The sequence below is a fragment of the Schistocerca americana genome, unplaced genomic scaffold, assembly GCF_021461395.2.
Source record: "Schistocerca americana isolate TAMUIC-IGC-003095 unplaced genomic scaffold, iqSchAmer2.1 HiC_scaffold_722, whole genome shotgun sequence".
In the NCBI taxonomy this organism is placed as follows: Eukaryota; Metazoa; Arthropoda; class Insecta; order Orthoptera; family Acrididae; genus Schistocerca; species Schistocerca americana.
In genome coordinates, this window is record NW_025726481.1 from 42,501 (window position 1) to 50,861 (window position 8,361).

General features: G+C 58.9%; 2 non-coding genes and 1 pseudogene across 2 annotated transcripts; all 3 read right to left on the reverse strand.

Annotated features, from left to right (window-relative positions):
* LOC124589751 overlaps positions 1-3,974 on the reverse strand; it is a 7,032-nt pseudogene extending 3,058 nt beyond the window's left edge.
* Positions 3,975-4,162: 188 nt separating this feature from the next.
* Positions 4,163-4,317, reverse strand: LOC124589754. The gene has a single exon (XR_006976244.1). It is a non-coding gene; the product is annotated as a 5.8S ribosomal RNA (ribosomal RNA).
* Positions 4,318-4,668: 351 nt separating this feature from the next.
* On the reverse strand, positions 4,669-6,578 carry LOC124589747. The gene has a single exon (XR_006976240.1). It is a non-coding gene; the product is annotated as a small subunit ribosomal RNA (ribosomal RNA).
* Between the last annotated feature and the right edge of the window lie 1,783 nt (positions 6,579-8,361).

An 8,361-nucleotide genomic window follows, 5' to 3' on the forward strand; every position in this document is an offset into this window, starting at 1 on the left:
ACAGCGACCCGCCGTGGAAAATTGCAGCCCCAGGTACCGGAAGGTTTCACCCACACGCAGGGCAGGCATGGTGGTATTGCCTGCTGTGAAGGTGACATTGCTGTCCACCTTCACCTTCTTCTCGCGCCCTGACGCGACTAAGGCGAGGGTGAAACACTTCCGGGCGTTGATCTGCAGCCCCAGGTGGGCGAGGGCTGCGGTAGCTGCGTCGATGAGGGACTGCAAGCCCCTCGGGGTCGCTGCAAACAGCAAGACGTCATCTGCAAAGGCCGCAGCGTTGACTCTGCGACCGAGGATCCGAGCTCCGATGTGGGAGGGCAGTTGGCCTAAAACGTAGTCCACCGCAAAGTTGAACAGGAGGGGGGAGAGGGGATCGCCCTGGCGAACGCCCCGTGCTGGCTGCACAGACACGCCCACGCCGGCGCCGTCCGCTATCACTGTCGTGCTGCCCTCGTAGCACCGCTCGACATACTCGACAAAGCAATCCGGCAGGCCATGCGCCTTCAGCACGGGGCGAAGGGCAGCATGATCTACCGAATCGAATGCCTTAGATACGTCGATCGATGCCACAAAGACAGAGCGGCAGGAGCGAACTGCGTCGGTGAGAGCAGTGTCCAAGATGAAGGTATTTTCCAACATCCCATCCCGAGGGATGAATGCCCGCTGACGTTCGTCCACAGCACAAGCGCGCATCAGGCGTGACGCGAGAACCTTGTGAAAGGTCCGCGCCAACACCGAGCAGACCGTAATGGGGCGAAAGTCAGCGGGGGATGTTGGTGCAGCCGTTTTCGGGAGAAGGGACGTCCGCGCGCGAAGCAGGCGTTCCGGAAGGGCGCGGGCCAGAAGGAAGAGATTCATCACTTTCACCAGGACTTCGTGCGGCAGACGCCGCAACTCCGCTGGGGTAAGGCCGTCCGGCCCGGCTGCTGATCCCCTGGGCGGCAACGCGGCGGCGACCTCCTCATGTGTGACCGGCCCCCATATGCACTCGAGAGCGACAGGCTCTGAGTGCGGGAGGAGGCGGTCACGAATGAAGCCCGCGGTGGAGATGGGCTTCTTGGTGAAGAGGTCCGCCCAGAAGTCCAGCAGACCAAAGAGAGTCATAGTTACTCCCGCCGTTTACCCGCGCTTGCTTGAATTTCTTCACGTTGACATTCAGAGCACTGGGCAGAAATCACATTGCGTCAACACCCGCTAGGGCCATCGCAATGCTTTGTTTTAATTAGACAGTCGGATTCCCCCAGTCCGTGCCAGTTCTGAGTTGATCGTTGAATGGCGGCCGAAGAGAATCCGCGCACCCGCGCGCCCCCGGAGGAGCACGCTAAGGCGGACGCGGCCTCGCAGCAAGGAAGATCCGTGGGAGGCCAAGGCACGGGACCGAGCTCGGATCCTGCACGCAGGTTGAAGCACCGGGGCGCGAACGCCGCGCAGGCGCGCGCATCCTGCACCGCCGGCCAGCACGAGGCCAACCAACGGCGAGAGCAGACCACGCCCGCGCTAAACGCCCGCACTTACCGGCACCCCTACGGCACTCACCTCGCCCAGGCCCGGCACGTTAGCGCTGACCCACTTCCCGACCAAGCCCGACACGCCCCGATCCTCAGAGCCAATCCTTATCCCGAAGTTACGGATCCAATTTGCCGACTTCCCTTACCTACATTATTCTATCGACTAGAGGCTCTTCACCTTGGAGACCTGCTGCGGATATGGGTACGAACCGGCGCGACACCTCCACGTGGCCCTCTCCCGGATTTTCAAGGTCCGAGGGGAAGATCGGGACACCGCCGCAACTGCGGTGCTCTTCGCGTTCCAAACCCTATCTCCCTGCTAGAGGATTCCAGGGAACTCGAACGCTCATGCAGAAAAGAAAACTCTTCCCCGATCTCCCGACGGCGTCTCCGGGTCCTTTTGGGTTACCCCGACGAGCATCTCTAAAAGAGGGGCCCGACTTGTATCGGTTCCGCTGCCGGGTTCCGGAATAGGAACCGGATTCCCTTTCGCCCAACGGGGGCCAGCACAAAGTGCATCATGCTATGACGGCCCCCATCAACATCGGATTTCTCCTAGGGCTTAGGATCGACTGACTCGTGTGCAACGGCTGTTCACACGAAACCCTTCTCCGCGTCAGCCCTCCAGGGCCTCGCTGGAGTATTTGCTACTACCACCAAGATCTGCACCGACGGCGGCTCCAGGCAGGCTCACGCCCAGACCCTTCTGCGCCCACCGCCGCGACCCTCCTACTCGTCAGGGCTTCGCGGCCGGCCGCAAGGACCGGCCATGACTGCCAGACTGACGGCCGAGTATAGGCACGACGCTTCAGCGCCATCCATTTTCAGGGCTAGTTGCTTCGGCAGGTGAGTTGTTACACACTCCTTAGCGGATTCCGACTTCCATGGCCACCGTCCTGCTGTCTTAAGCAACCAACGCCTTTCATGGTTTCCCATGAGCGTCGATTCGGGCGCCTTAACTCGGCGTTTGGTTCATCCCACAGCGCCAGTTCTGCTTACCAAAAGTGGCCCACTTGGCACTCCGATCCGAGTCGTTTGCTCGCGGCTTCAGCATATCAAGCAAGCCGGAGATCTCACCCATTTAAAGTTTGAGAATAGGTTGAGGTCGTTTCGGCCCCAAGGCCTCTAATCATTCGCTTTACCGGATGAGACTCGTACGAGCACCAGCTATCCTGAGGGAAACTTCGGAGGGAACCAGCTACTAGATGGTTCGATTAGTCTTTCGCCCCTATACCCAGCTCCGACGATCGATTTGCACGTCAGAATCGCTACGGACCTCCATCAGGGTTTCCCCTGACTTCGTCCTGGCCAGGCATAGTTCACCATCTTTCGGGTCCCAACGTGTACGCTCTAGGTGCGCCTCACCTCGCAATGAGGACGAGACGCCCCGGGAGTGCGGAGGCCGCCGCCCCGTGAAGGGCGGGGAAGCCCCATCCTCCCTCGGCCCGCGCAAGGCGAGACCTTCACTTTCATTACGCCTTTAGGTTTCGTACAGCCCAATGACTCGCGCACATGTTAGACTCCTTGGTCCGTGTTTCAAGACGGGTCGTGAAATTGTCCAAAGCTGAAGCGCCGCTGACGGGAGCGATTATTCCGCCCGAGAGCATCCCGAGCCAACAGCGGCGCGGGTCCGGGGCCGGGCCAGGTAGGTCCGTCATCCGGGAAGAACCGCGCGCGCTTGCCGGGAGCCCGAGCGCCCAAAGGGGCGAATCGACTCCTCCAGATATACCGCCGGGCAGCCAGCCAGGACACCGGGGCTCTGCCCAACAGACGCGAACCGAGGCCCGCGGAAGGACAGGCTGCGCACCCGGGCCGTAGGCCGGCACCCAGCGGGTCGCGACGTCCTACTAGGGGAGAAGTGCGGCCCACCGCACACCGGAACGGCCCCACCCCGCGGCGAGTGGAAAGGCAACCGGACACGACCCCGCCGCGGATTGCTCCGCGCGGGCGGCCGGCCCCATCTGCCGAGGGCGGAGGCCTGTGGCCGGATGGGCGTGAATCTCACCCGTTCGACCTTTCGGACTTCTCACGTTTACCCCAGAACGGTTTCACGTACTTTTGAACTCTCTCTTCAAAGTTCTTTTCAACTTTCCCTCACGGTACTTGTTCGCTATCGGTCTCGTGGTCATATTTAGTCTCAGATGGAGTTTACCACCCACTTGGAGCTGCACTCTCAAGCAACCCGACTCGAAGGAGAGGTCCCGCCGACGCTCGCACCGGCCGCTACGGGCCTGGCACCCTCTACGGGCCGTGGCCTCATTCAAGTTGGACTTGGGCTCGGCGCGAGGCGTCGGGGTAGTGGACCCTCCCAAACACCACATGCCACGACAGGCGGCAGCCTGCGGGGTTCGGTGCTGGACTCTTCCCTGTTCGCTCGCCGCTACTGGGGGAATCCTTGTTAGTTTCTTTTCCTCCGCTTAGTAATATGCTTAAATTCAGCGGGTAGTCTCGCCTGCTCTGAGGTCGTTGTACGAGGTGTCGCACGCCACACCGCCAGCCGGCTGTGCACGCTACCGAGTAAGTACCGGTATGCGAACCGCCAGGCGACGGGCGCGCATCGCACGTTTCAGGAGGCGCGGCCGGCCCCACAGGCGGCCGCGACGCTCCCAGGTCTGCGAAGCGGGGCAAACGCCGCGCGCTTCAGTATACGTAGCCGACCCTCAGCCAGACGTGGCCCGGGAACGGAATCCATGGACCGCAATGTGCGTTCGAAACGTCGATGTTCATGTGTCCTGCAGTTCACATGTCGACGCGCAATTTGCTGCGTTCTTCATCGACCCACGAGCCGAGTGATCCACCGTCCTGGGTGATCTTTTCTTAGTTTCCACTGTCTCTTTCAAGACAGTTGCATAGGCGGGACGTAGGCGTGTGGCGGCCCCTGTTCAAGCGTTCTGTGTCCAACGGCCTCACGGCCGATGGGCGTCGTACGGCTCCACACCGGAGCGGACAGGCAGTCGGGCGAAAGTCATTCAAAACCGGCGCCAGGCGCCAGGTGCCGCAGGCCAGCCGCTCCAGCGCTTCAGCGCTCGTACCACACAACATTGGCGTTAGTTTTGAGAAGCACGCGTGGTTCCGCACGCGGCGCACGGCTACTGCGAGCCGTACAGGTAGCGTGTTGCGCGACACGACACGCACATCGAACGACATGCAGTCTAGTCGGTAATGATCCTTCCGCAGGTTCACCTACGGAAACCTTGTTACGACTTTTACTTCCTCTAAATGATCAAGTTTGGTCATCTTTCCGGTAGCATCGGCAACGACAGAGTCAATGCCGCGTACCAGTCCGAAGACCTCACTAAATCATTCAATCGGTAGTAGCGACGGGCGGTGTGTACAAAGGGCAGGGACGTAATCAACGCGAGCTTATGACTCGCGCTTACTGGGAATTCCTCGTTCATGGGGAACAATTGCAAGCCCCAATCCCTAGCACGAAGGAGGTTCAGCGGGTTACCCCGACCTTTCGGCCTAGGAAGACACGCTGATTCCTTCAGTGTAGCGCGCGTGCGGCCCAGAACATCTAAGGGCATCACAGACCTGTTATTGCTCAATCTCGTGCGGCTAGAAGCCGCCTGTCCCTCTAAGAAGAAAAGTAATCGCTGACAGCACGAAGGATGTCACGCGACTAGTTAGCAGGCTAGAGTCTCGTTCGTTATCGGAATTAACCAGACAAATCGCTCCACCAACTAAGAACGGCCATGCACCACCACCCACCGAATCAAGAAAGAGCTATCAATCTGTCAATCCTTCCGGTGTCCGGGCCTGGTGAGGTTTCCCGTGTTGAGTCAAATTAAGCCGCAGGCTCCACTCCTGGTGGTGCCCTTCCGTCAATTCCTTTAAGTTTCAGCTTTGCAACCATACTTCCCCCGGAACCCAAAAGCTTTGGTTTCCCGGAGGCTGCCCGCCGAGTCATCGGAGGAACTGCGGCGGATCGCTGGCTGGCATCGTTTATGGTTAGAACTAGGGCGGTATCTGATCGCCTTCGAACCTCTAACTTTCGTTCTTGATTAATGAAAACATACTTGGCAAATGCTTTCGCTTCTGTTCGTCTTGCGACGATCCAAGAATTTCACCTCTAACGTCGCAATACGAATGCCCCCGCCTGTCCCTATTAATCATTACCTCGGGTTCCGAAAACCAACAAAATAGAACCGAGGTCCTATTCCATTATTCCATGCACACAGTATTCAGGCGGGCTTGCCTGCTTTAAGCACTCTAATTTGTTCAAAGTAAACGTGCCGGCCCACCGAGACACTCACTCAAGAGCACCCTGGTAGGATTGCAACGGGGTCCGCCTCGGGACGCACGAGCACGCACGAGGCGCGTCGCACGCCTTCGGCTCGCCCCACCGGCAGGACGTCCCACGATACATGCCAGTTAAACACCGACGGGCGGTGAACCAACAGCGTGGGACACAAATCCAACTACGAGCTTTTTAACCGCAACAACTTTAATATACGCTATTGGAGCTGGAATTACCGCGGCTGCTGGCACCAGACTTGCCCTCCAATAGATACTCGTTAAAGGATTTAAAGTGTACTCATTCCGATTACGGGGCCTCGGATGAGTCCCGTATCGTTATTTTTCGTCACTACCTCCCCGTGCCGGGAGTGGGTAATTTGCGCGCCTGCTGCCTTCCTTGGATGTGGTAGCCGTTTCTCAGGCTCCCTCTCCGGAATCGAACCCTGATTCCCCGTTACCCGTTACAACCATGGTAGGCGCAGAACCTACCATCGACAGTTGATAAGGCAGACATTTGAAAGATGCGTCGCCGGTACGAGGACCGTGCGATCAGCCCAAAGTTATTCAGAGTCACCAAGGCAAACGGACCGGACGAGCCGACCGATTGGTTTTGATCTAATAAAAGCGTCCCTTCCATCTCTGGTCGGGACTCTGTTTGCATGTATTAGCTCTAGAATTACCACAGTTATCCAAGTAACGTGGGTACGATCTAAGGAACCATAACTGATTTAATGAGCCATTCGCGGTTTCACCTTAATGCGGCTTGTACTGAGACATGCATGGCTTAATCTTTGAGACAAGCATATGACTACTGGCAGGATCAACCAGGGAGCTGCGTCAACTAGAGCTGAGCAGCCGGCCGCCCGGGAGTGTGTCCCGGGGGCCCGCGCGAACACGCAAGCGTCCGCTCAATTATTCTGCAAACAGGAGGAGGCTGAGCTCCCCTGCACAATACACCTCGAAACCCTCTCAGGTCCCGGCGGCGCGCAGCGCCGTCCTAAGTACTTGGTCGGGTTCGAGAGAGGCGCAATCGCCCGGAGTTTGGCGAGTAGACGCTTTAGGTGCGACCACCCGTGCTCCCAACTGAGCTTGCCGCTGCCGACAGAGGCCCGGGAGCGTGCTGTCGTGGCATTGCCGGCGGGAGACAACACGCGCCACCTACGGTGACCGGCAGCTCCAACGCCAGCGCCACAGAAGGACAAAAGCCCCACTTGGGTGCCGAAGCGAACTCTCCCAGCACAGCGCACGCGCCAACACGTCCGCACAGCTGCGATACAAACCACCTGCGAGAACCGCAGAGGCGACCGAGCAGCAGACGGCGTCGCGGCGCCGAGCGCCGGGCGGCGGCGCATCCTCAGCGCACACAGTCCTCAATCGGACCAGCACACTGCAGATGTCCACCGCGCTTCGCACCGGGCCCGCGAGGACCTACTTTGGCCGCACGGCGCCGCGTGCAGGGTGCGCCGGCGCGCAGCTGCGCCGCCTGCCGCCTCCGTCGGCCGGCGCGCCTGCCACTGGCCGCCCCCACCAGCCGGCTGTAGCGCGTGCGCCCACGCACCGCGCGGCCAGCACGCCGGGAGGCCCCCCCTCACCGGCCGGGGACGGTCCCACCCAGCCACCGCCGCGTATCGCTTCACACCCAGATGCCATTCACGTTCGTGGGCATGGTGGGTATCGCTGGAACAACCGGTTGGTAGCTCAACCGATCGTCGCCATCACTGATTCACCTCTAGCGAGAACAACCGCACCACAACGGTTTACCAGTTGTTCATTTGCATAACGTCACCAGCAAACGTAGGCGTCCATCGCCATTTGCAAATTCAACGATTGTTGCATGCCTGTGTCAGGTGTCACGACACACTATGTCTGCCCACATACACGCAACAACATGTGCACGCTTCGCGAACACGTGGAAGGTGGCCCCCGTACGTATGCGATGTCCATTGCGCGAACGACTGTCAACCGGCCTCTGTCGCATGTCGCAGATGTGGAACGCAGTGCACCATGCTATCACGGTGTGTGAGAAGAGACGACTACGTCTGACAACACGCGCCACTACATCAACAGACGGCTCATGCTGATCGCCATCCAGGGCATACCACACTGCAATCCAGCTCTTATAGGGAGACGACACGTAGCTGAGTGCACAACATTTGGACCGCATGGTTCGCCGTTGTTGGCGCAGTCGTTGTACGGTCACATGTACCACGATGTATCATTCAGTACATGAGGACCAATGTGCAGTACAGTGTGTGATTTGGACGTACAACATCAGCGGACAGTTGACACAGGCCGTACCACAGCGTAGGCTAAGTGCTTCGCACATGCGAATGCCAATGAACAACTGCAAATGCCAATGAACAACTGCAAAGGGCATTGAGCATGTACGTCCTGCTGCCATCCACATTACAGTGTATAGCTGCAAGGTGTTTAACATGAAGCGATACACTGGGGACCGGGCAGTGCGAGTAGCAAACTATATTGCGGGGGTTGCAGTTAGGCAACACTACACTAATTTAACGCGTCGTATGACAATTACAGAGCAGGTTAAGGCCCAACGTGTGTTGGGTTAAGGCCCAACGTGTGTTGGGTTAAGGCCCAACGTGTGTTGGGT